Raw genomic sequence first — 23,080 nt, 5'->3', positions numbered from 1 at the left:
GCTGGCGGCTCCTCCGCACGCTCCCCCTGCCACAGCTGCTGCCAGCTCCCAGCGACAACAATGGGAGGCTGCGAGGGGTGGCATGGAGGGGAAGGGAAGGGAGAGGGGAGGGAGAGAGAGGGAGAGAGAAGGGGAGGAGAAAGAGAGAAGCATGTTAAGCTTGTCTGGTAGTTAACAAGTCTTGAATGAAGAATGTTAGCAAACAGACAAACAGCATGTCTGATGCATGCTAATAGTCCTGGCTTCACCGCTGACACTATGAATAATTCAGTAAGAGGAGGGTGAAAAAAGAAAAAAAAAAAAAAAAGAAGAAGAAGAAAGAAAGCAAAAAAGGCGCCCTCCACCCTCCCTTCACGCTTTCCAACGTCTGAAGAGAAGACAGGAATAAAAAGTATGCCACAACTTTCTCCTTCCGCCCTGCAGCTCGGGAATACCCGGCGAAGAGGCCGGCGAGGCAGCGCGCTCCCGCCAGGGCTCCTCCCGAGGCTCGCGGCTCCTATTTTTGCCGGCTATTAATTTCCCCCCCCCACCCCAACCCCCCTCCCTCTTTACAGCCTATTCCACTCCTTTTGTCTGGGAGCTGGCACCTGTCCCAGAGGCAGCGTTGAGCTGCACATCCCTCTCCCCTCCGCCGCGGGGAGCAGACGGCCCCCGCTCGCCGCACAGCCCCGGTGTCGGCCATCGCGGAGGGCTCGGGGTTGGGGGGGGGGGTGTTGAGAGGGGAACCGGAGCCCCGCTCCGTGCGGTACGGACACCTACAGCCACGGACACGGAGCTGTAGAGAGAAGCAGGCAGAGCCACCGGAGCTGCACGGTGTGCTGGTGCTCTGAGGGTTTGGGGGGAAACGTGACAAATAAAAGCCCTCATTCTCACAGCATACGAACTAGCGAAACCCGAGTCATCGCTCGGGCAGAGAAATCAATTCTCCTTAACCGAGGGAAAAGAGGAGAGAGACTGAGAGAAAAGGATCAGCCGAGGGGAAAATACTCGGAGTTTTAACCTCAATGCAACGACACGTACAGTACGGCCGAGCCGAGCGCAGAACGGACGGGAAATTAATCCGTTCTCCAGCAGTGAAAGGAGGGTTAAATAAAGAAAGAAAGAGAGAGAGACGAAGAGGGGGGAAAAAGCAGCAGCGCCTATGTATAGCGTTTGTAAAAGTTGTGCTCTGGCAAAGGCCGTCTGAAGGGGAGGCCCTTGCAGCAGGAATGCGAGCGGCGGCTGCAGCCTCGCTCCACAGTCCGGCCTCCCCCTCGCAGCGACTGGAGCCGGCAGGCGGAGGAGGCCGCGTTGGCGCAGCGCGGGGCCGGGGCTGCCGATGGGAGGGAGGCACGGCACAGCGACAGCACGGGACCGTGCGGGCCACGGAGGACAGAGCAGCCGTGAGGAGAGACAGCGGGGCCGGCTAATGGAGCTTTTAATTGGGGGCGGGAGGGGGGGGAGTGGGAGGGAAAGGAAAGGAAGGTCCTACGGAAATATCTTCCGGGATTAGAACAAGGAGCGCTGGACTCTCATCTCGATGCGGCCCTGTAGGAAAGCGCTGCGGGGACGGCGAAAAAAGCCGCTCGGAAGAGCCGCGGGGCTGAAAACGGGGATTGGAAAGGAGAAAAAAAAAAAAAAAAAAAGAAAGAAAGTGGATGGTGGGTGTGACAAAAAAAGCTGGGTGATTCTGTTTTCTCATGCCCTCGCTCCTCCACCAGCTGCACAGCCAAGCGCAGGCTGCTTGGCCCTTATAACTATCTTGGCACGGAGTCAAAAGCTGATAAGCATTTGGGCGAGACAGCTCAACTGCTGTGCTGGAAGAAAAACAGCTGCCATGATTTCTGTTTGATTGAGAGCGCTTACACACACGCACAAAAAAACACATCGGGCTGCAGAGACGGGCCACGAATGCCTGAGGATTCAGCTTCAGAAGAGCAACGCACGTTTCCTTAAAGAAAAAAAAAGAAAGAAAAAAGAAAGAAAAAAAAAAGTTTTATACAGTTTTGCCTCCGTTCCTCCTCCCCTTTCTAAAGAAAATGCGCTGCGTAGACTCGCTCCTCTGTTTCCCATCCCCCTCCATAACCTCAAGCAAACTCGAGGAATTGTGCCAAAAGTCCCGTTGCTAGTTACCGAGTGCGTTTTTTTTTCTCAACGTCCCTTTGATAGTTCTTCCCCTTGTGCTTGCCATGGAATATGCAAGTAAGATAATCTTTCCATTACTTACGAAAAGCAATTAAAAATGAAAAGAGCTTCTAGCAAACCTTCCTTTTTATACTTTTTTTTCCCCCCCTCTGAAGGGGCAGAAGAAGGGAGATGAGGGAGAGAAGAATATATATATTTTTTTCCCCTCTTTGCAGAGTCCAACATTTGGCTTTTTCCATTTGTGGCAGATCACTGTAACGCTATTGTAAAACAACTTCCTGCCCCTTTTGGCTCCGGTTCCAGAGGCTGCTAGGCTAAGTTCATAGCGCAAACTTTTTTCCCCCTTGCCGAAGAAAGGCAAATAATAATAATAATAAAATTCCTGCAAATGATGTTCCTCCTCCTCTGGCTAATGGACTCCCAAGGTGAACGCACTGCAGCCCTGTAAGAATGTCACACAAGAGGCAGCACTATCCCAGCTGGAGAATCCATGAGCTGAAAGGTGGGGGCATTCTAACTGTACGTCTGTCTGTTTCTCTGTGTGTCTGTGCGTTTTAGTTCTGTAAGTTGCGAGGCTTAATACAGGTGGATAACAAGCTAAGCCGCTTCATCTGCTGTACTAATTTGTGTATCTACCGCGGTGCAGATCGCTGGTTTAGTGCATCCACCCTCCTGCTTTCCCATTGCTCTCGCATTCCGAGGTGACCCTCTCAACCCTCCCTCCCTTCCTCTAGATGCTGGGTCCAAGGAAAATGCCCACCGAGGGCTGCTAAACCCTCCCTGCTAGGAACGAGATGTAGCAGCCTGCGATGTGAGCCAAAAGGGAGAAAAGAAGGCCTCCACAACTTGCTCTCTCACGATCTCCCTCTCCCTCTGTTTCTCTCATAGCAACAGCATTTCTTGGTACGCCTGCTTTGGCATACATCAGCATTTCTACCCGTCCAAGTGTCCTTTTGCGTCACATCTCGCCATTTCACTCAACCAATGAGATCTCCTGGTTGCAGTAAAAATATATCTACTTTTTCTGTTATTGGTATATTCAAATTTTTTTTAATTTTTTTTTCTCAGTGCTTTCCTAACAAAAAGCGTTGTCGAGCGTTTGGTTTGCCCTTAGTTAAAAAAAAAAAAAAAAAAAAAAAAAAAGAAAAAAAAAAAGAAAAAAAGGAAAAAAAAAAAAAAAAAAAAAAAAAAAAAAAAAAGGAGAATTAAAAAAAAAGGCCTGCAGGATTCAACCTTGTGAAGTCTCCTTTGTGGAAAGTACGTTACCATCAGGAAAAAGGGAAGAAGGGACGACATGGCTACTTAAGGAAAGCCGTAGTCGTCCCCCTGATTTAATATTTATTTTGCTTATGCTATCGTTGCCCCCCTGATGGACTTTTCAAGCAGCTGGACAGTTTCAACTAACTGGAAAAGTCAATACCACGCTGCTTCTAACACTGTTAAAAATATTCCTGAGGAAAAAAAAAAAAGATACTGATGTGTTATTCCTCTAAATATTGACTGTGAGATGATAGAAAAAGCCAGATGGAAAAGCAGTAGATGTGTGTTCCTATTCCTTGCAACTCGCAGATCGGCAGCAGAACACCCCCCCCCCCNCCCCCTTCTTTTAGAGGCTGCTCTCAAAACTACAGCTTTGAAATGCAAGTTCCTCCAAAAAAATACAAGAGGTCTTCACAGCCACAGAGGTTTTTTTTTTGAGATGCATTTCTCTCTTACATAAACTCACTGACTTCTAAAAATACAGGATTTAAGTGATCTGCTGTGGTGATGACAGTGACAGGACTTACAGTAGGCTTGTAACACAGCCATCCCAAGAGCTGCGTGCACTCCGCCTGATACAATTGCTAAAAGCAAGGATTACAAAGAACAGGGTATCCTGCATTTAGCAGGACGTGCTTTCCCCCTGTATATTATAAAGCATATTAAAACCCATCTCATTGTTTGCAGACATGACGCTCCAGACACAACGCAGTAAATGTGATTACATCTGCTCTATTAAAATGCACAATATTAGCTAAGTCTAGAAAGCACAGAGTGCCATGTGGGTCTCAGAACGGCTGGTTGAGCTACGTCTTGAATGTACTGCAGTGACATATTAAGGGAACCTCTGCTGCACATTTTTCCCCGGCCTCAAATCTCAGGGAAGTGCTCACCACTGGCATTCTGAGGAGAATCAACAGTTCCTTTGTAAGCCAGATACGTGTTTTATGGTCTACCCTTACCAGATTCTAGGGTTGGTTTTTTTAATAGTGTGAAACCACAAAATGTTTCTAATATTTATTTTTAGGGAATTACAGTAAAAACATACAGGAGATTATCAGGATGTATCTGACAAGATATTTATACAGCAACTTTCCCACCGAGTTTTATGTTGGTAAAATTGTCCCTAGGATTTCTGAACTCTTCTAATAATTTTAGTGCCTGCTGTGGATGGGCCGTTGGTGTGTATTCATAAATCCTGAGCGCTTAGAAAGTAAAAGTAAGCGTTACTTCTGGAGTACAGACTTAACAACAGAAAGCTGCAGTATCCTGATAAAAACTCAGGTCGTTTCTGCTTTGAAATGAAGATGTGTGTGATAGGATTTCTTTTTTGCAGGCACGCACAGATGAGAAATGTTAAGTGCATTCGACAACTTTTGATGCCAGTGTAATATAAAAGATGCACCACTGCTTTAAGAAGGGATCAGGCTCACATGTGCGAGCAGCTTAGCTGGCACTGTTTTACTTGCATTTAATGAGATCTCCCAATGGCTTTTTGCCCTTTCTCTGAGACACCATTTTCAGCTCCTTACTTCTCACTGTATTTTTAATATAAAAATACAGATCTCCTTGTCCGTTACTCTTTATACCTATCCCTTTCTCACTTTTTATTCATGCTAAGACAGCTGAGTTTCATCTCTGCTTCTGCCTGCCTTGTAACAGGGATAACTGCTGCACTTTGAGGGTTAAAAGTGCATCTCATTCACAGAACTACGGCTCAGCCTCGCTCACTGTGTATTATCCTTCTTCAAGGAGATACACAAATACTTCGTATCTGTCACCATAGCTGTAAAATAAGATGGCAAGTTGTCTAACTGAAGATTTCTGAGGCACTAAAAAATAAGGATTCAGGAAAGCAATTCAGGGAAGTCTAACTCGCAACTTCAGAGAAATGGAATTCCCAAAAAGGAACCAGAGGAATTATTTTAACACTCATTATCCCTGAGTAGTTTGAAATTATGCAAGTTCTAAAACAGCCATAGCTTCGAACTGAAGTTTGTTTGTGCTATTACGTGATTTTACAACACTTTACTCTCCCCTTATCACAAGTTCTGTCTATTGGAAACTCATTTACTTCTCTTAAGCACTGGTTTGTTTTCTTTCATTTGAACTTGGAGTGCTATCACATCTACGGTTCGTGCGATACGGACATCGAAACATTTCTTTACAGATTTGCTATTTTCTCTTTCTAAATAATACGGATTATTTTCAATATTGGAAGGTTTCTAATCTAACAACCTCCAGAAATGTTTTGTAAAATATGACCAGCTACATGTTTTTTAGAAAAATGATCCAATTTGTTACGCTTTAAAGATAAAGGTACCTGTAAGAGTGAAAATTCAGAGGTTTGAATTTTTATTTATCATATCTATAAAACAATGCCAGTATATGTTATACAGAGCATCGCCAGGAATATCTATACTTAATATTTGTAGAGATTTTTTTTCTCCCCCCCACAGAAAAAAAAAAAAAAAAAAAAAAAAGCATCTTTTAAAAATAAAACTAGAAGCAAAGCAGTTTGCCCATTATTTCCTGATGGGATTGAAGGTGCTCTGTGGGATTATAGCTGATGTACGCATCATAGAAGCTTACTTCATTGAATAACTCTCATTAATTCCAGAGGATCAGTGGCATATTAACCTAGAGGGGAAAAAAACATTCAAAATACCAAATACAGACAATTTGGATGTAAGTGATTCTGAAATGTAAAGGCACGGCTGAGCAAGGATGCATTTCTAGCATCCACCCCTACCCACATAACGAAGCATTTTGCAGATATGTTTCCTTCAGTGTGCTGTATATTAACGAGAATGTTTTGCAGCAAACTTGGCATTAAACTGGTACCAACACAAAGGAAACTCTGGCAGTAGGACAAGCATTTTGTTTTTTAATATTCTTTTTTCTCCCAGAGGAAGGAAATATCAAGCAGTGCATGACATTAGCAGTTTTTGAAAGGGCGTTACCAACACAGTTTTGTTTATCGTGCAACTATTTTATTTTATTAACTACACGGAGCTGTATGCTCTAAACTGATGCTATTAATTTTTTTTTTCTTGTATACCATTCCTACTGATGCAAATTTACATCTTGAACAACAAATCCAAACCCAAGATAAGATTTTATTTACTGGCTTCTACATATTTATCACAAACGTGCTATAAACTTCCTGGAGGCTAATTTAACTGCAGTATATATTTGTGAAGGAGATGCAGGCTGGAAGTTAGGCAGCAGCAAAGTCACGTCAGATAAGGAGAAATCTCCTCAGCTGTAAAACATTGCGATTTTGTTTTATTGACAGTGCAACTAAACTTTAAACCACGTCCAGTTTACCCAGGCATATCACTTGATGCCCTGACAAACTGCAATCCATTCCTCACGCTGAGCTCACACAATGCAGCTCCACGCTGCACATCACTGTCTCCTATGATTCTGGGAGCCCACATCATACCAGCCCCCCCCACCTCAACGCCTCAGTTCTGCTGTCCCCAGCCCCATAGGTGCGGGTGCTTCCCAGCCCGGTCCCGATCCTCCTGCTGCTGCCCAGAGGCTCACAGACCCAGCGCTGCCTCGCGACAGCAGGCAGCCAGCCCAGGTCACAAATGGCCACCACGTTGGTAATTCCAGCAGAAAAAAAACCCAAAAATAACAGCCCAGCTTCTTCCTCTAGCTGCACTCAGAGGAAAAAGAGATGGCACTTATCCCAGGAAATGCCATGTTTCACTTGCAGTGCTTAACTCTGGAAGCATTAAAAGGACTTACCCTCCACTATCCCTGTACCTTCAGCAGTGACTGACAACTCCAGTTCTCGAAGTTCAAGTGCTCTGCTCCAGCACTACTTTTCTTCTGATTTCACTAGGAACTCAGAGTTACAACAAGCTATTGGATTTTATAACACACCCCTGTTTATTTAAATGGGCAGGTCTGCTTAAAATTGCATGCCCTGAAGAAACAGCTACTAGAGCAGAAAGGGGGGTGGGGGGGGAGTGAGAGAATTAAAATACAAGTATATATAAAAAAGAAAGTGAATATCACCATGTAAAAAAAAAATAAATATATATATATATATATATATATATATATAAAAATGTTAATTTTTAGAGAATATAAAGCTGCAAAAAATAAGCAGACAGGCATACTGAAATCTACAATGAAAAACTGAAATTTCTTAGGTCCACAAAACAAGGCATTAAAATACCTTCATATTGCAAATTACTCATAGGCTTTTCATCTAGGCAAGAGTTGCCGAGTGACCAAGTTTTGTATGAAGAGGCTCTGTTTTTTATCCGTTTTACAGTGGGGTGCTACAAATTGAATTGTAAGTAAATTGTAGTGAGAAGAGAAAGGAGAACATACCACAGAAACTGCTTTGTGGTTGGTTTTTTGCAGTGAAATGTTAGTAAGGTGACAAATTCACACACAGTGGGAGAAAATGAAAGGCATTGTCCACTGCGATGACACATTCGTAGCACAGTTGCAATTATTTAGTATACATGAAGATGTTTAACCCAAATTGGTTGCAGAGAGTGAATTCATAGGCACTGTATCCATCTATGAGCTGAATGCTAATATCTTAGCAATTTTATCTAGTCGGCTACAGTTTTACAGCTCAGTGAAATACTTCTCTTTAACCTTTTAAAAATAAACTATCTCATGAATCACGTGCATCTTAGAATCATCTGTCTAGCTTGGCTATCTGAATCTCAGAGCGTAACAGAGTGTATTGGCATTAAATCCCTCTTCTTGAAAAAAAAAAACAACCTCTTAACATGAACGATATTGACTCATAATTATATTATCATAAAAAAGAATAGCAGTGATATAATAACTCTATTAATGTATTTATCTGTACAGATAATACAGGCTTTATATTCTTTATATTAATTGCAAGTGTAGTTTACAGTTGAGAAAAAGCAACAACCACATTCAATTCAATACTTTATAAAATTTGTGTTCCACGAACTGTCTTTGTGGGAATCCTTTCTCCCCCAAGTCCTGTTGTACTTAGCAAAGTTGTCACACTTGTATTCATTACCAGGCTTCCTATATTATGAAAGGATGTCTAAATTTACATATTGGGCTTTAACGGTATTCTGCTATTTTTCAGCTTTAGTAAACAAAATGTCACACGTACACGTGATTCTGTATTTCCTTTGTCTAGAAATTTTTATTCTCATGCACAGATACAGTAAAGCATTCTGCTCATATATATATCTACACAAACACACACACACACACTTCATATTTGACAAAAGCCACTGAATACACATGAAGGATTTTAGTAAATGTGAGCGGATTGCTGTCCCACTCTCAGAGACACCCTGTGGACAATGCCCTGGCTTATAAAGCGTGCACTGGGGAAGTCCAAGCAAACCCCACCAGCAGCAGCTGCAGCAGGACAGTTTTGGCTGTGGAGCTCACAGGCAGTTGGAGCAGCAAGGCCTCGGTTCAGAACGGCACCTCTGAATCAAACCATTTATGATTGTACGGAAAGAAGGGACCTTTACATTATATTACCTTGGCCTTGGATATAATGCAAAGTATTTTTAAAAAAGCACGTGTCATCTCGGTACTGAAAGCAAAAAAAAAAAAAAAATCTTTATCATTTCTCACTTTGTTACTTTGTGAAAGATTAATCAATATCCTTTCTGACTAAAGGTACACCACAATTTAATGCTCATTATTTTAACAAAGCTCACTGCAGCTAAAACATTCCCAAAAGCAAAGTATTCACTGGGCTGATTACTTTCTGTGCTACCTGCCCCAACAGTACAACGCGAATGATAACAATAGCACCTCCAACAAATATTAAAAATAATGAAAAACCACTTCCAGATATTCTTAATGAACTATTTTTTAAGTTGTTTAAACCCACTTCCTTTGCAGAACACTGAAAGTTCCCAGGGGATATCGGTGACGAATCCATGGAAACTTCAACTTCCAAACTTAACCATTTCTTGTCAGGGCATTTTACTAGAGATTATAGATGGATGGTAAAAGGAATGAAATCTTACAAGGTCAGCTCTTAAGTTGACTCTCAGAGCATAGCATCAGCATTACATTGCATGTAAGTGCCATGCAATGAGTTTTCCTTGGTTCACCAGAAAACTCCAAGAGAACTCTATAATGTTTTCCGGTGCAATGAGTAACTTGATAAGAAAATCATGGAGGGAGAAAAAAAAAAAGACAGTGACACCTTTTGTCTCCTGGCAACAAGACAGCGAGGCTCTCCCTGACTCTATTAGAAATACATCTGCTTTTCAAAAACTTTTAAAGCCAAATACCAAAACTGGAAAGCCTAAATTGCTTCCATCATTCAGCAGGAAAAAAACTATTTTCTCTTCCTCCGACAGTTATATTAAAGAAATGTCATATACTTCAGCTCTTCTGTGTGTATGTGCACACACGTGTGCTGTGTGTAACATGGCAAAGCAGACGTACCAAATAAATGTACAGTCCGGTAAGTGTGACTACTGTGCAAGCAGGGCTATACATCAATATTTGGTTTACATAAAATTGCACAATGTAAATCACATTAATAACTCAGCCTGAAGATTATAATAAAGGGTTACATTTGAATAACAGGAAAATCTTGGAAGATACTGTTTAGGACATTTTTCTTCTAGTTATACAAATAAACACGGCATTTAGAGAACGTTACAAAATATCTAACCATACAAAATATTTGGTACTACATCAACAGTAATTTTATCCCATCGACTTTATCATAACAACTCACCCCTGCATTCAGAAAACAAGTACAGCTAACTAACTACTCTGTAACTACCTGAATTTAAGACCTCGTTCCCTTAATAGACCTGCAACAATGAGGGAAACGGTCATAAAGATCGGGTATTTCATCTCATAAAGCACAGCACACACGAACCAAAACTCTGCTCCAGCGCTCTGTTGGCAGCACTAGGAGTTTTCAGCACAGAAGGGAAAGCAAACAGATACTTGAGATTCATTGCGGGGATTCGTAAAACACAATTTTGCTTTAATACAGTACTTGCACACATGCTCAGATAGCAAATGGCTATGCCATACGTACAGAAGAAGATTTTTATAGGAATATCAGATTTACAGTATGAGCATTCACCTTTTGCTGGCCAGCAAGTGGCCAAAACCTTAATCAGGCTGAGAAACGTAATCCTCTGGAAAAGATTATTTTGTACTGGAACTACTGTGTTGTTCTAGCTTTTGTCTTTGCGTTTCCCTAGCAGAGAACGCCATTTTGAGGCTGTCATACATTTCTGGGTCCAAAGCAGATAATGCCTGTAGAAAGCATCAGATATTCCCATACTGCAGAAAAAGGTTACAGTGCAGTGCCACAGAAAAGCAGCATTTTTACAGGTGCAACTGAGGTTTGTCTTGTATTTTCTGGTATTAAAACACACATTTGTAACTGTACAATACACAGCTATCTGTAGCCATGCAGCATTTTGAAACTTTTTTTTTTCCCTATTAAATACAAATATTCAAAGGAAAGAGGTAGAAGAAGAGGCTTCACCTGAAGCCAACATGGGCAAATACATATTTATTTCAAATGGCTGTTGCCAAGTTACCGTGGCCCTAAACCATGTATCTGTCAGTCTGGTACATAGAAAAAAAGGTAAATTAATAAAAACAAAAACAAAACCATTCCAGAATTTCCAGCGTACCTGTGAAGCCTGACCAAAACCACACTCTACCGGGATAGCCTTATAACGTTTTATTCCTTCTCTCCTTAGAAATGTAGCAAAGCATTGTCCAAAGGATCGGGAAAATCTGCTCGTAATAGAAATGGCTTAATATTCAAGGCAGAACAGGCACATGTATAATGGTTGCTTAACTGGGGGAAAATGCTTTTCAATATGAATGGTTCTTACTTGGTCTTCACTTCAGGGGGTCACATTTGGAAACAATTCTGATAAAGCAAGAAAAAGTAACGCAGGACTTCACATGTCTAATTTCCTAATTTCAGTAACGTCTTTGTCTAGGAAATAAGAAAGGTCTTGAAAAGACTAAAACAATGTTTAGGTTTATCATGTGCACTGACTGGAAAAATCACCGACAGAACAATAATGCTGAGGATTCATGTTTAAGCAGTAAAATAGACTACACCCAGCTTACTCTTTTCATGCAAACTTTGCCTGGGATAAAGCTCTTTTTAAATTGCCCTTCTTGTCGTCGTTTTAGATAAGATGATTAAATAAGCAGCAAGTGAGGGGGAGGGGGGTGCAATATATTTGCTACAAATATCTTGAGTCTATACTCAAATATATCCGAAGCAGAAAATCTCCTAAAGGCTCCACTCAGTAAGAAGCTTTCAGAAGTGCTGATTTTACTATCAAATGATAATACCGTACGTTGAAGTATTTAACACAGAGAAGAAATAGCTTTCCTTTCGTATAGACACGTAGTATATTTTTTATAAGGTTCCAATATTTTTCAGAAGAAAAAGTATTTTCAAGTTTGAATATCAGTGGAATGTTTCCCTCATTTTGATTTTACTCTAAGTAGCTCTCCATATTTTAAAACAGTCCTAAAACTCTTCAGCTCCAGAGCAAAAGCAACTCCATCAATACTTTAAAGCAAAGCAAAACAAAAACACAAAAAGCAAACCCACAAGAAAAGCAAATGCAACATACATTGCCTTGACACTTTCTTTAGTGTTTTGAATCCTGCAGGTAATCAAAAAGCAACACCATTACTGAAGGACGCACAGCGTAGTGGATGGACCTTCTATTTTCATTACTACATATACTGATTTTAACTAATGAACATACAGGAAGATTATACACATGCTAACCTAACGTTATCATCTTTACTGGATAGTACATACAGTAAGCATAGCTTTACCCTGTCTCCTATTAAAATGTAAAGCAAGTAGTCTTGGTGAATTTCAAATAACGAATAAAGGAAACAGAAGTGTCTATTTCAGTATTGCTGTATTCAGTGTCCCTTGCTACTGCCATACTAACTTTGTGCCATTCTTGCTTGGTTCAGCTTTAAATGTGAGTTTTCATTAAAACAGAATGACATTTGAGTTGCTTGGCCACCGTTTAAAATGTTATTTTATTGATATTTTAATAAGAAACAATTATTTTGCTATTTTACAAAATACATTTTTACATGTACCAGTAAACAACTGGAAATGTTTGTTTAAACAGCACAACTGCAAATAAGGGGAAGATGTTAACTTTTTAATTGAAACGTATGAAACACCAAGTAAACAAAATAAGAGATATTTTGATGAAATATCTCTTTATTGATATAATGAAATTAATAAGAGAGAGAAAAAGAGACAGAAAGAGAAAAGATTGCTGTCTCACGCAAAAGACAATTACAGTGCCCTGTATTGAGTAAATCCACATTTCAGCACGTAATCTGAAGCAGCTTAAAAGGAGCTGCAAGAAACACGCATGTGGACAGTGCAGCAAACGGTATTAGCAGTGCTGTTCATTAAGCCATAAGGAAGATCCACCCTGAAACCTGTTACAGTAAAATGGTAGTCCTTTAGGGATTTATTGTGCCATAAAAAGTGGGGGAAAAAAATAAAATCAGTATGCCCTGAAATGCCCAAGCCTATCAGCTAACACCTACTGTAATGCAGATTTTTACCTTGATGCTATGTTTAGATCCATGTATGTTCCCCGTCTGATAAGCCCCAAAAGTTTATTAGTGTAGTATTACTTATTCCTGTGATGGCACTGCTGTGAGACCCCTGTACTGCTCTGTGAGACCCTCACTGCTTGCCCTGCTGGCTTTTACACTACTTGCCTGTCATCAGCAATTATGGGCTTCCCTCCCTCCCACTGGATAGAAGAAAGGGCTGTGGAAAAGAAGTATTTTGACTGAAGATTTGTTTGCAGTTCAAGTAATTGCTTTGTGATCTATCATTTTATTTCACAGATTTTACTGCAGAACCAAGAAAAGCATGTAGAAATGAAAAATAATAAACATCTTTCAGTGAAGGGAAATGGTTTCCTATTGTGAATTTCCTAAATAATTTACCTCAGATACAACGTTTCTGAATGTTCACTGGTCACAACAAATAACAACAAGATGCATCACACTTTGCCACCAATTACTTTTAAGAACAAAAACCCCACCTGACAAGCCAGTTTGTTTCTTTTTAAACACAGAATTAACTATAAATGAGAAATTCCCCGTTCAGTCTGGCTTTGTACCCCTCAATTACTATATCGGGCTTCACGTTCGCTGTGTGTGTATATTTATGTCCTGCAATGCTGGGAAAATGCAGTGAAAAAGGTTACGAGCACAATCTGATGGGACACAGCATCGCGTTTCCTTACAAGCTGAATGTCAGCGCTTGTCAATCGTAATACTGTGAGACGCAGCTGTGACCTTGGAGGCCCAAGTTCAGTGCTGAAATTGCCACTGCATTTTTCTTTCAAAAGAGAGAAATCCTGTGATTTTCTCTCACCTAATGCCTCTTCCCTTGGAAAAGTCCAGTAAGAGTTGGGGGGAATTGAAAATAAAAAGAGGAATGGAGTAGAGTGCCCTGTGGTGACGGGCCCAAGCAGCACGCTCTCCTCAGTGAGGTCTGGGCAGGGTGGCCACCAGCACGCAGGGAGCTGAGGCCTTCCCTCCGGTATGCTGCCATTCTCCGCCAGCACGCGCCGAAATTAGTTCTCCATTTTGTGGTGGCCCTTGGAGAGCAATTCCCATTGAGCGGGGAACAAAGGCCGTGACCCCGGGGTCAGAGTGTAATGCAGGAAGCATGACCTCCCCTTTGTTCACAACAGCACTGTTTACTCTGCCTAAGTAAAGATCACCAATACATTAACTAAAGAGGATTAAAAAGGTCATATCCCCAGGGATGGAGCTCATGCAAGTGGCAACTCTCTTCAGTCACTAAATCATTCCACTTTTTCTTTTTTTTTTTTTCTTTCCACTTCTTCAAACACAGAAACACCTTCAGCCGCCAAGGCTCAATGGCGTATTATTTCCTGAGCACAAATACATACAAAACTCGTGTAGCCTTCCTTCCAAAACCAGGCTAATTGCTACACGGTTAGTGAGCTACTTAGAAGTTATCAAAACATTTTTAAGTGAAAACTACCACCTCAGTACTCTTTGTTTTCAGAGTCTTTGAGAAAGTTCTAAGCTGGTTTAGAATATTGTTTGGGCCTTAAAACAGTTTTAAAACCATAATATTTTGTAGCTATCATAAATGTAAACTTTAAAATCTCTCTCAGTATACAGATATGCAGAAAAGGTACCATGATGCTGGAGAACATCATGGCCAGCTCCAGGAGTAATTCACTAGTGAAAAAAGAAACAGGCAAATAAAGGAAAAATATGCTGCCTATTAGAAGTCACGCATGCCACTATCTAGGCTTAATCAGGTTAAATAAGCACTTACTTCTGCTGTCAAGCTTTCTCTGTTAGCAACTCGTTTACAACATCCTGAGACAACATTATTAAGATGAGATTTATCAACAGAAGCAAGGCTTCATGTGTAGGCTTCCTTATCTGCGGCGGTACCGCTTACCAGGATGAAAGATGTTACCACCACTTACTCAGCCAGGAGGGGAGGAAAAGAGCATGTGAATTGAGCGGCCTAGACTGAAATATTTTCCCCTCCACCATGGTAAAGGCAGGCACGCTTCTGAAGAAGCCAAGCTTTGCTAGGGGCTCCAGAAGAGAATATGATTAAGGCCAGGCAGGGGTGCCATGCTGACCAGAGTCTTTGGAGCAGGCAGCTTAGTACCACAGACAGACTCCTCAGAGGCTAAGTGCAGTTGAAAATGAGCACTTGATTATCCATGTCAGCAGGCCTTCTAAGGAGGCCCAGGAGTGCCAGGCTCCAAAACAAGGCCCAAAAGCAGCGGGGTACGGGAGTTATCAAGATTAACCATTTGAGATAGGAAGAAGTGTCTTCCAGTTCTTAAGTACTTTGTGCAAAATAACACATTTTGAACCCATGACAATACATGTAGTTCTCTAGTGAGCTTTACTCACCCTCATTGTTCCTTGTTCCTGCAGTTTCTGGTCTTTCCTTAACGAAGTACAAAGAGAGGGAAAGAGACTATCATCGGGAAAACTGAAAGGATAAAGCCTCTGTAGCATGCACATACCACCAGGAAGCATGAGGTTTAGCCCAGAGGGCTCACAACATGAAAGAAACTTCCAGACTCACCAGACGGGTGACATGCCCACTGCAGGTGGGTGAATGACTAGCACCCAGTACAACCCCCGACATTTCTCACCTCTCCACTTCTTCGTCTAGAATATAAGAATTTAATCTCACAGTTTCCAGTGACTGCTATCCCCCAAAATTTAGAAGAATAAACACTGAGCTTTTTAATGCACCAAGGGTCAAAGAAAGAACACTGGTGTTGGAAAGTCCTCACAGACAGCTAAGTTTAAAAAAAGTCAGTGTCCATAGCAAAACAAGCTCTTAGGGAAAAACAAAAACCTACAATAGGTATTTAAAACAACCTACTGGGAAATCCAGTAACGTATCGTCTCATTGCATGTTTATCAGATCTTCTCATTTACTTAAATGGGAACACTCTGCTTTTATGCATGGAAGATTATGCAGGCATAGCATAGTGGTTCAAAATAAAGGGAAACAATCTCTAAACACAGAAGAAGCACATGGACAAGGGCAAATTGGGTACTGAGAAAAACTACATATATCGAGGCAAAGAGGTGCCTATTTTCAAAAGCAAAAAGCACTGAACTGAAATTAACAGAACAAAGAATGTACTTACAGAGTAGTATTTAAAACAGATTAGAAGCATAAGGGCTGAACTGGAGAATCAAAGACATAAGGACAATTTATTGACATACATTAGAAGCAAGAATACTGCACAACAATTGTCTGGTAGGTTTGGATTAGTAGTGGGGAAAAAAGGGAGTAAATAAAGAGGAGGAAAAACTGCAAAAAAGATAATGGCAAATTCTGACCATGAAGTCTTTAGTCATGCAAGAGTGAACTCAACTTTTCATATATATATATATATATATATATACACACACATATACATATATATGTGTATGTATGTATATGTATATATTTATATATAGCCATGTTAACATTTCTTGATAGCTGGGTTATTGATGAGAGCTATATTAAGAAAAAACAACCAAATAAAATCTCTATAGCCACTAACCCTCCTGAAGAAATGCAAGTCTATACACCTCCTTCAGCCTGTGTGTCCTTCATTCTCCAGTTTTTTTTCTTTTACACCAGCCAACAGCAATATCTAAATGCAAAATAGGAAGTAAAACCACACTACAAGAAAATATGGAATTAGATATTAGATGTTCCATCTCTGGAACAGGAAAATGGTTGGAGGAAATGTGACTCTGTGACACAAAGTTCTTGCACAGTTCAATTTTTCTGGGTGGAACAATACTGACCACTCTTTCTCCCAATGTCCAAAAATCCAGAAAGACGAAGAAGCCGCCTTTAGCTTAAAAAGAACAATTTCTTTTTAGGCCTAGAGCAGATGGAAACCATTGAAAAAGATTTGCACTAACAAAGTCATTAAGTTGTATTTTCTGAGCCCTCCAGATTACATCTTGTTAATCTCTTCTTCTCCAAGTAAAGGGTAAGAGAGCAGCAGATAACAAAACAGAAAGTGCAGAAATAACTGGATAAACTAAAAGGCAAGACTGGCTGCTTGAGGCTGAAATCAGCATTTCCAACAAAAAGAAAAGAATGCCTTCTTCTATCTAGAATGAATGAGTAGCACTCCCTAAATGGCCACAGAAATAATCCACACTGCGTGCCAATGAATTCTAGCATGTAATAATATGGTTGGAAGCCTACGTGAAAGGATGCTAACCTGAATGCCTAAAGAAGAGGTTACAGAATGGAGAGAAAAACAACACAGCTACTGTAATGAAAAATATGGCTTTTTTATATTGGAGTGGATCTGCAGGTGAAATTATTATTTACTTAACTGCTCAGAAGGGCTTTAATAATGACTCAAGGATCATAAAGAAAACAGAGCAATTCTGACCAAAACTTAGGCTTGTGATTAAAAATGATCTAAGTAGCCCAAAGCAAAATGCAGGAATAAAAAAGACACTTAAGAAAAAGATTAGTATTAATTGTATGCAGAAGTTACACTTGCAACAGCTTTTGACACTATTTAGTAGTCTGGGAAAAATCAATTGTAAAATGAAGTGGCAAAATTGACACTTGGAATATATTTGGGTTACTGAAGAAATTTAACAGAGTTAAACGAACATGAAACAATGTGATCAACACTTTTTGTTACTTATTAAGTAAGTTGCATAGCAACATTCTCAGCAAAGGAAAAAGATCTGGGTGCCATCACAACAATTCAGAAGCACTGTCAAGAAAAAAAGCAATCTTAACAGTGCAAGCAGAACAGCACAGAAACTATGATTCTAGCGTGCACCTGACAGGGAAATACCTTCAAGAAGAATGCTGTCTGCAGTTCTTTTTACCTCACTTCATTAAAACCACAGAGCATGAGCGTAAGGGCAAGTGACTAAAATGATCTGGCTCTCGAGACGACTGCCACGTAACATGACAAAGAGATGATGTTATCAAGCACATGAGCAACAGGGAACATGACAGAGACGCACACTTTGAAAGTCAGAACTGTATTTTTTTTACTTGCAGTGTTGAACAGGAGATCACGCAGCAAAATTAAATGAGCAGCATTAAAACTATGGGAATATATTATCTTACTAACTGTTGGCTATGCGTGCGAAGAATCAGCACCACAGTTCTTCATTAACTGACATCAATGAGACTTTAAAAGAATACTGTTCTATGCACAGCCTATAAAAATATAGCGTTAAATAGGACTGTTTGCTGGAAATACCCTTGCACAAATCTGTAACAAAGCCTTTGGACAAGGTATCTGGTTGTCCCACTTTCTGACAAGGACAGGGTATTCCAGAAGGATCAAATGCTGGTTGTTTTTACCCTGCATGTTCTTACCAACCAGCCCTTCATGAGAACGGTCTGGCTAGACTTAGCATTAATTAGACTGCAGATCTAATCCAGTGCAGTAATTTCTACATTTAAATGTTTGCTATGGTCAAAAACAACGATTCCCCAAAGCCTCTTCCCACCCCTACTACAGTGTAGTACAAATGAATTAATTTATCCTCTAAGTTAGCTGCTGTGCCTGACGCAATGCTGACAATGCATTTCTCAGACTTCACAAAATACCTGGAAGTACATATTTTTTGCTACCTACTTTTCCTCTCACACTAAAAAATCAGGAAGAACTTATAAGATTCTAAGATTCTGCTTCACAACATGAATGCGTTTCCTTATTTTATTATCTTTTTTCCCCATCCACCCATCATTATTTGTAAAACACATTTAATAACTCAGAGATTCCAAGATGTGTGTCAGATGCTGGGATATTGCCACTCGTGTGGTGGTTTGCCACACTTAGCCTTCAGTCTTGTGGCTAACAATTCACCCAAAATGTGATAATACCTCACCACAACCCACACACTGCTGCTCTTCAAAGGAGAACAAGGATTCATAATTACGAGATGATGAGCTCAAATAGAAGACAGGAGATGAGGGAACAGATTCTGTAACCACACCTGTGAGCGGTTAAACTACTGAAGAAGCTTCTGCAGCTCCACTTTCGCTCACAGCATCAACAAAAGACAGGCATTTTCAAAATACTTGAATAACGTTTGCTACAACAAAGGAATAAATTCAGTGATAATACTTTGCAGAAGAAAAGGTTTAACATCTATTAAGAATGTAAATAAGCATTATTAACAAATAGACCTCACAGTCAGTGTAAGCAAGATACACACTGTCAAGATCCCATTCCTCCAGATTTTTTACTTTAAAATATTCCAAGTCTCATGCCAACCTTTTGTGATCACGTAGTTTCACTCATAACGTAAGGAACTACACAAGAAAATATCTGTGTCAGTTCAGGGGCTCAGCACAGAAATTAAGAACTGGTTACAGATGCACTTTAGAGTCTATGAGATCAGTCCCATGGTGGATATTCTCAGTAAAGAAAACATCAAAGCAGTATCCTTAGTAGACTGAAAATGTTGCAACTAGTTTTTGTGGGTTTTGTCATGATTAGTGAGTCAAGAAGTCTGGGGCAATACAAGACGCAATTAAAGACGCCATCAAACTCAACTGTGAGAACTGACCATCATCCTTTCAAAATGCGCATTAATGTAAGATTAATGAGTAAGGATTTAAAAATAACAGGATTACATGCCTACTTGATTTCTCATTGTTAAAAATAATAATAATAATAAAGAAATCTCTTTTACCTAGAGGTCTTCCTTCTGTGAGGTTGAAGGATCACAACCCCAAAGCCAGTCCCTGCCTGCGCAGCCAGATTCTCTAAGAGGCAGCCACACCCTCCTCTTCCTCATTTTTTTCCACTGACCATGAAATGTGTTCTAAGCCAGGCACTGAAAAAGAACAGGAAAAAAAGATCGTATAAGTACATTTTTAAATGGACAACAGATACCACATGGCTGATTTAATTAAGCAGATTAGAAACAAATAAGTATATTTATACAAATATATTTTTATTTTCTGTTTCATTTCAAACAAATTTGGTAGGCCTGATTTGGCTCTATTCAAATCACAAGAAATGTCATTAAGAATGTTCTGTACTGACTGTAGAATCAAGCCCTCTTGCCCTTTTTAGAATGTAATATTTTACTTATGCCATTGCTGCTGTAAAAACAACAAACGAGAGGCTTCTCAGAGTATGTTGGAATAAGCCTATGGACTTTGTAACAGAAACTAAAAGACGAGTTTTGACAGATGTTCCAGAGGTGCTCACTTCAATGAATTGGATCACCGTATCTTCAACAAAATAACACTGCAGCATCACTCAACATGTACTTACTGCTGTTTTATTTTACGCAATTTATGTCATCAATAATTTCACAGTACATAGAACATTATAGAAATCGACTGTTGCTATAAACAGCTTTGCACACTGTATCATCTGCTGGCTTTTATTCATTATTTAAACAACACTAATTACACTGCATTTCATATTCTATTTAACCACAGAATATTGAATAGAAACACAGAGCCATAAAAACACTTTTTTCCACTACCTCAAAAAACAACTAATAAACCAAAGCCAAAACAACAGCCACCCTCAAAACAACAAGCAAAAACCCAGCAACACACTTCTTTTCAAGTAACTGGCTACGAGATTCAAGAACAAAGCAAAAACACATATGTAGGGGTGAGCAATTTTATCTGAAGTGCACAAAGGTACTATTGGTCAGCTCTCATAAGGGCAGGGAAATTAACATTGAAGTTCCTTTTTTTTTTTTTTTTTTTAATTAAGTTTAGAACTAAACAACGTGACAAAAATCTGCAGCTCATTGCTGTTGTTTCCTGAAAGAACAAACTGACATTAAAATAAAAACGTTGAGGTTATATTCAGATGAATGCCTGAGGATGACAGCATTTTAGGCTGTACAATAATTATAAAACGCCAAGGCCAAAATAATTTAGAATCCCACCACTTCTTATTTATTCATTTATGACTCCATTACCACAGAAAAATACTCTTACAAACATCGTGCGCTCTCAGTATTAGAAGGGTTGTTCACAAAGGCATTTTGCATGCTCCTACATCCTAAGAGCTTGCCAGTATACAGCTGCGTAAATCTCAAAGCCTGCACGACACAAAGTTAGATACAGTACACAGGCAGTATACACACTTGCACATATAGTAAAGTACAACTAACTTGCAGAATCATATCAACACCGCTGTGTTTATAAACATGTTTACTCATGCAGAAATCTTTCTCTAAACTGCAGAGTATTAGGCAACATGTGTACCTCTCATCATAACAGAACACTGTGGTACCCAATGCTGACTTCTAAACCCAAGGACAATGTTACCATGTCATTATTTCACCTGTGTGTAACAGCCACCCCCTGCTAGGCCCTCCCACTCACATCATCTGTGTCAGAAAAGCACGCTTTCTCCAGACATCCTGAATTCATCGCTAGAAAGGTGCTCTACAAGGAAGGGAGCAAACAGAAATCCGAGAGTAAACAAGGAAAAAATCCCAAACGACAGCAATGAACAGAAAATATAAAAGCCAACAGAAGCAAAATCCCCAGTCATAACGAAGGCCTTGCAGGAAAAATAAAATCTCCAGTAGATAAGTGCCTAACAAAAAAACTGAACAGATAATTGAGTGTCCCAGCAGTGCCTGGCTACAGCCTTGGGATTTAGGCAACAATGGATTACAAGGACTATTCCCTTGAAAACGCAGCCTGCAGTTCCCATACTGTTTTCTACCACTAACACATCTGAACTGTGACTAAACACCTCATTATGCCTCTCTGGCACCGTCTGAAGCAGCACCTAAAAGCAGAGCTAGAAAGAAGCTGTTTTCCTTACAGACAGTACAAGCTTGCAGGATCACCAAGTACCTCCCTCCCCCCAAATCCATTTCTGCACTTGGCAACAGGTGGTACAATATAGCCTCCAATCTCCCACTTTAAAGTAAGAAAATTTACCTTGTCTACAAGACATCTACAGAATCAGGTTTTTTGTTGTTATTTGGTTTTTTTTTTAATAATTAAAATGGAGAAAAGAGGTTTAACTGGGCCCTTATGCTGGTTTCACAACTTAAATGCCTTTCTTAACATTCATTTGCAGATTACAGATGTTTCATTTAAAGAAAATCCAGCCCTCCCAGTTACAAATAATAACCAGCGACTTTAGGTAACAAGCCAGTACAGACAGATCTCACATGAGAAAAAGCAAACTCGTAAAGCATTTTCAAAGGAACTGTCTATGCCTCAAATACTTCACTACTATCTCTTTCTGCATTTACTTGCTAATTGAGCTTAAATACACAGATGAATTATGAGGCAATAGCCTCCAATTTTCTTAGTCTTACTCCAGATAAACATTACGTTCTGATTTATGAATATCTGAAATATTTAATTTGCTGTTTATGGCACTTAAATAGTTAATCTAATTTATGAAAAGAATACCACATGAAAGATTCCTGCTATTTTCTCCTTTAAGCCTCACCACTTCAAAAGCATTTTTTCCCATCCATTATTATTTAGAAGCGCTCTTCCCTTGTTGAGCTGGACATACTAATATAGTTCACGAGGCCATGTTGGCAGCCCGGTTTCTTCTCCAGTCTCCATGTTATTCATTAGGCAATTCTGCTCCAATACGTACACAAGAAGCCGGTCAAGTGCAAGAGATGACTTTCCACACGCAGTTACGTCTCGCACACTTCAGCCAAAAGCCCTTAGGACAAAACACGAAGCTTCAAAATGCTCTGTTTCTATCTCTGGCCGTTTCTGGAGCCTTACAGCGCTTGCAGTGACAGCATTTCTGCAGCGCCGGCACCCTGTCCTCAGCAATACACCTGTGCCCCTTTGAGAAACCACCCCCCTCCCTGGCAGCACGTTAAGGATGGAAAACGCTTCGATTTTGTTAAAAACCTATTTCTCGATTCGCAATTAAAAGGAACCCGGCTTTAAGGGCGCTATTTCATGAAATATTCAAACGCTTAAATGCAGCTTTGCAATTGGAAAGCTCTGCAGGTCTTCCCCTCTGCGAACAAACAACAGATCCGTAGCGCCAGCGTGGAGTACCTGGTGCAGCAGATGGTTAAAATTCTGCATCATTTTTAATAGCCCTAAGAGCAAGCACTGCCTTTTTTCCGTCGGGTGGGGGGGGGAGGCCGGAGGAGG

General features: G+C 40.3%; 1 long non-coding RNA gene across 1 annotated transcript; it reads left to right on the top strand.

Moving 5' to 3' along the window:
- Positions 1-725: 725 nt before the first annotated feature.
- On the top strand, positions 726-16,067 carry LOC116653834. The gene is made up of 2 exons (XR_004308332.1): positions 726-2,626; positions 15,376-16,067. It is a non-coding gene; the product is annotated as an uncharacterized LOC116653834 (long non-coding RNA).
- The last annotated feature ends 7,013 nt before the right edge of the window (positions 16,068-23,080 follow it).

Source organism: Coturnix japonica, chromosome 1 (genome assembly GCF_001577835.2).
Source record: "Coturnix japonica isolate 7356 chromosome 1, Coturnix japonica 2.1, whole genome shotgun sequence".
NCBI classification, from domain to species: domain Eukaryota; kingdom Metazoa; phylum Chordata; class Aves; order Galliformes; family Phasianidae; genus Coturnix; species Coturnix japonica.
The sequence above is the reverse complement of the archived record's forward strand: the minus strand, read 5'-3'. Positions and strand labels throughout refer to the sequence as shown.